This window comes from Carcharodon carcharias, chromosome 13, assembly GCF_017639515.1.
Source record: "Carcharodon carcharias isolate sCarCar2 chromosome 13, sCarCar2.pri, whole genome shotgun sequence".
Lineage (NCBI taxonomy): Eukaryota > Metazoa > Chordata > Chondrichthyes > Lamniformes > Lamnidae > Carcharodon > Carcharodon carcharias.
Genome location: NC_054479.1, coordinates 139,843,503 through 139,848,746, shown reverse-complemented (window position 1 = coordinate 139,848,746; position 5,244 = coordinate 139,843,503).

Here is a 5,244-nt window from a genome sequence, read left to right as displayed (position 1 = left end):
ACGTCAACACGCTCTGTCGTCACTTCCCTTCTGCGCCACTCAATGACGTAACCGCAGCTGGAGGTGCCAGGCATGGTACTGAACAGGGGGCGGGGCTGAGGGCGCGGCTGAGGGCGGATGGAGGGCAGGGGGCGGGGCTGAGGGCAGGGGGCCGGTGCTGAGGGCAGGGGGCGGGGCTGAGGGCAGGGGGCGGGAGCTGAGGGCAGGGGGCGGATGCAGTGATGGCAGAGGGCGAGGCTGAGTGCGGGGGGCGGGTGCTGAGGGTAGGGGGCGGGGCTGAGTTCAGGGAGCGGGTGATTTGAGGGCAAGGGGCGGGGCTGAATGCAGGGGGCGGTGATGTGAGCGCAAGGGGCGGGGCTGAATGCCGGGGCGAGTGAAGTGAGCCTAAGGGGCGGGACTGAATGCAGGGGACGGGTGATTTGAGCGCAAGGGGCACGGCTGAGTGCAGAGAGCGGATGATGTGAGGGCAAGGGGCGGGTAATGTGAGCGCAAGGGGCGGGGCTGAATGCAGGGGGCGGTGATGTGAGCGCAAGGGGCGGGGCTGAATGCAGGGGGCGGTGATGTGAGCGCAAGGGGCGGGGCTGAATGCCGGGGCGGGTGAAGTGAGCGTAAGGGGCGGGGCTGAATGCAGGGGACGGGTGATGTGAGCTCAAGGGGCATGGCTGAGTGCAGAGAGAGGGTGATGTGAGGGCAAGGGGCGGGGCTGAATGCAGGGGGCGGGTCATGTGAGCGCAGGGGGCGGTGTTGTGAGCGCAAGGGGCGGGGCTGAGTGCAGGGGGCGGGTGCTGTGAGGGCAAGGGGCGGGGCTGAATGCAGGGGGCGGTGATGTGAGGGCAAGGGGCGGGGCTGGGTGCAAGGGGCGGGGCTGAGTGCAAGGGGCGGGGTGTATTCACTCGTCCAGGAACCCAGAGGCCGAGGCGACTGCTGGGGGTAACGAGTTCAAATCCCAGCATGGGAACTAAGGCTCGCTTTAAAATCCAGATTTATTAATGCAATTCAAACTCCTATGTAGTTGTTAATCACTAACAAGGACAGTATCAGTAGAAGCCGCGGGATCAAACTTTGTTTACAAACAACAGACCATCAATAGCCTCAGATTCACTCATGGTCGATGCTCCTCCAGAGATGAAAGATTAAACCATCCTCATCGTGGGACTGCAGAGCTTCTAATCAGACCCAGGGCCACGTGTAGTACTTGTTAAAGGTACAACATTATTGGCAATCCAGAGGTTTAAAGATGATGCCACTCATGGCCAGAAATACTTGGCAGGCATCAGTGTCTCAACAACAAGGTGTGAGGCTTATTTAAAACAAAACAATTAAAAGTTTATTGCTGAGCTAGTTTCCCAAGTCTGCTCTAAGAGTACTTAGACACACCGCATCACCAATTGTGGCATGTCTCACGAGTTAATATAACTATTAACAAATTGTCTGGGTTGAGTTTCTGATCTCCCTTGTGCCATTGGTGAGGACGATCGCCAAACACTGGAAAAAAAAAACTTGTTAATTATTCCCAAAATACTTAACCTTCTGTAAACTCTGGTTGCTTCAAGGTTCAATTGCACGGACCAGGACTTGCCCATTAAACTGGCTACGCCTCCCCAGGTCGAAATTGAGAATTTCCACTGGTCATACTGGTTAGAGTAAAGTCTTCAAACCGCATTCATTTTCTAGGGCACATGGGCACCAGCAGACAAGCTTTTATCACATCCAAAAAAAAACCCCTCAATAAATAGTAAATGGTTCAATGGCTTTTTTTTTTGTAAGAAGTACTTTTTGGCAATTTTTAAATCTGGTTACGCACCAGGTGGAGGAGTGCACACTTAACTAAAAATGCTTATTTTTTTGACAATAAACCCATTTTCAGTTGCATTAATAAAACTGCACCAATTTACTGTTCTTAAATTCATTAATGAAAACTTTATGGGGAAAAACATTTACATTCCGATACACAACTGACTGCACTGATTCAGGGATAATTTGTTTGCTTATAAAAAATTTTAGCACCAATTTGAACTGTAATCTAACCAGCACATTTATGGGTGCAATTTCTCCCATTGCATCCAAAGGCAGAAACTCTATCCTGTTTTTTCAATCGACTGCCTGTGCATTTTACAACGGATGCGTCAAATGTGGGAATGCCAGGGGGTCCGATTTACTTTGTAAAGAAAAAATAAGGACAAACACATATGAAGATGTTAGTATTGGAAAATTTAATGACATTCAACATGAGCATCCAACATTTCCAGGATTTCAAGTGTACATCATGGATCTCTACAGAGAAAGATTCCTTTTACTCATTACAACTCATAGCATAAGTATAACACACCCGCAGGGCTACTGGGAAAAGGTAGGGGAGTGGGACTAGTTGAGTAGCTCATAGTGAGCTGGCACAGACAAGATGAACTGAATGGCCTTCTTCTGTGCTGGTACCATTCTATGATTCTAGGACCACCATCGCTTTTCAATCTCCCATAGCAACCTATAGTTCCCTTTAGACCAATGCTTGTCCCCTTCAATGTTTCAGCCATTGCATTCCTTATTATATGGAACCCAGCTTCTTACCCCCTCAATCAGGCTTCAATCATCTCCCAAAATAAACTAGCTTTTTGATTTTGGCTTATTCCTCAAATTCCTTTACTTCGGATTAGCCATTCGCCTCTTCCACTCAAAGCTCTTAGGTCATCCTTTACATTAGGAATGCTACATAAATGCAAATTGTTGTACTGCTGTATAAGCATGTTGGGCAGCAGTCTGGAGGCAGACAAAAGGGTAAATAGCTTATTTCATACCAAGGATAGTATTTGTGCAGACAGAGTGAACTGGGCTGTTACAGACTGTATTCACTTGCAGCAGAATCGGTGATCCCAGAAATCCTTTCATTCATCTTCCTGAAATCTTACAACATGACAAAAGCATTTACATTCACTCAGTTTAAACAGAAGGTGATCTGCACTGAGAAAATGGGGACTGTACATTCCCAGGATATAAATAATGTGCATTCCCTCAGTGATCAGTTTCACCAACTGCTACCACTCCAGATATAATCTACCACCCAAAAAGGAGGCTGGTAGTAAGATACAAGTTAAATAGTTAGAGATGATAGAATAAAGTGAACAAATTGTTAAGAACGACTATTACAATCTTTAACAAAAACAAAAATACAAAAATACCTGGAAAAACTCAGCAGGTCTGGCAGCATCTTTGGAAGGGAGCACAGTTAATGTTAAGTCCACAAGACTCTTCAACAGAACTAAGGAAAAATAGAAAAGGGGTGAAATATAAGCTGGTTTAAGGGGGGGGGGTGGTGGGGTTAGGACAAGAGAGCTGGATAGAGGGTCAGTGATAGGTAGAGATAACCAAAAGATGTCACTGACAAAAGGACAAAGAGGTGTTGAAGGTGGTGATATTATCTAAAGGAATGTGCTAATTAAGGGTAGAAAGCAGGACAAACAAGGTACAGATAGTCCTAGTGGGGGTGGGGTAGGGTGAAGGAATCGAAAAAGGCTAAAAGGTAGAGATAAAACAATGGATGGAAATACATTTAAAAATAATGGAAATAGGTGGGAAAAGAAAAATCTATATAAATTAATGGAAAACACAAAAAGGAGGGGGAAAATCAGAAAGGGGGATGGAGGAGAGGGTTCATGATCTAAAATTGTTGAACTCAATATTCAGTCTGGAAGGCTGTAAAGTGCCTAGTCGGAAGATGAGGTGCTGTTCCTCCAGTTTGCGTTGAGCTTCACTGGAATAATGCAGCAAGCCAAGGACGGACATGTGGGCATGAGAGCAGGGTGGAGTGTTGAAATGGCAAGCGACAGGGAGGTCTGGGTAATGCTTGTGGACAGAACGAAGGTGTTCTGAAAAGCGGTCACCCAGTCTGCGTTTGGTCTCTCCAATGTAGAGGAAACCACATTGGAAGCAGCGAATGCAGTAGACTAAATTGAGGGAAGTACAGGTAAAATGCTGCTTCACTTGAAAGGAGTGTTTGGGCCCTTGGACGGTGAGGAGAGGGGAAATAAAGGGGCAGGTGTTGCATCTTCCGTGGTTGCATGGGAAGGTGTTGTGGGAGAGGGTTGAGGTGTAGGGGGTGATGGAGGAGTGGACCAGGGTGTCATGGAGGGAACGATCCCTAAGGAATGCCGCCAGGGGGGTTGAAGGGAAGATGTGTTTGGTGGTGTCATCATGCTGGAGTTGGCGGAAATGGCGGAGGATGATCCTTTGAATGCGGAGGCTGGTGGGGTGATAAGTGAGGACAAGGGGGACCCTATCATGTTTCTGGGAGGGAGAAGAAGGCGTGAGGGCGGATGCGTGGGAGATGGGCCGGACACGGTTGAGGGCCCTGTCAACGACCGTGGGTGGGAGTGAGAGGAGTTTAAGGAGAAATTGTTCAGTGTGAGAACAAGTTCAGCCAGACGGAGGAGAGTAGTGGTGGATGGGGATTGTTCGGGTTTACAGCCTTTCGGACTGAATATTGAGTTCAAGAATTTTAGATCATGAACCCTCTCCTCCATCCCCCTTTCTGATTTTTCCCCCTCCTTTTTGTTTTTTCCATTAATTTATATAGATTTTTCTTTTCCCACCTATTTTCATTATTTTTAAATGCATTTCCATCCATTGTTTTATCTCTACCTTTTAGACTTTTTCGATTCCTTCACCCTACCCCACCCCCACTAGGGCTATCTGTACCTTAACAAAAACAGAATTACCTGGAAAAACTCAGCAGGTCTGGCAGCATCGACGGAGAAGAAAAGAGTTGACGTTTAGAGTCCTCATGACCCTTCGACAGAACTTGAGTTCTCGAACTCAAGTTCTGTCGAAGGGTCATGAGGACTCGAAACGTCAACTCTTTTCTTCTCCGCCGATGCTGCCAGACCTGCTGAGTTTTTCCAGGTAATTCTGTTTTTGTTTTGGATTTCCAGCATCCGCAGTTTTTTTGTTTTTATCTATCTGTACCTCACTTGTCCTGCTTTCTACTTAATTAGCACATTCCTTTAGATAATATCACCACCTTCAACATCTCTTTGTCCTTTTGTCAGTGACATCTCTTGGTTATCTCCATCTATCCACTGGCCCTCTATCCAGCTCTACTTGCCCCACCCACCCCCCCCCCCCCCCTTAAACCAGCTTATATTTCACCCCTTTTCTATTTTTCCTTAGTTCTGTTGAAGAGTCATGCGGACTCAAAATATTATCTGTGCTCCTTTCCACAGATGCTGCCAGACCTGCTGAGTTTTTCCAGGT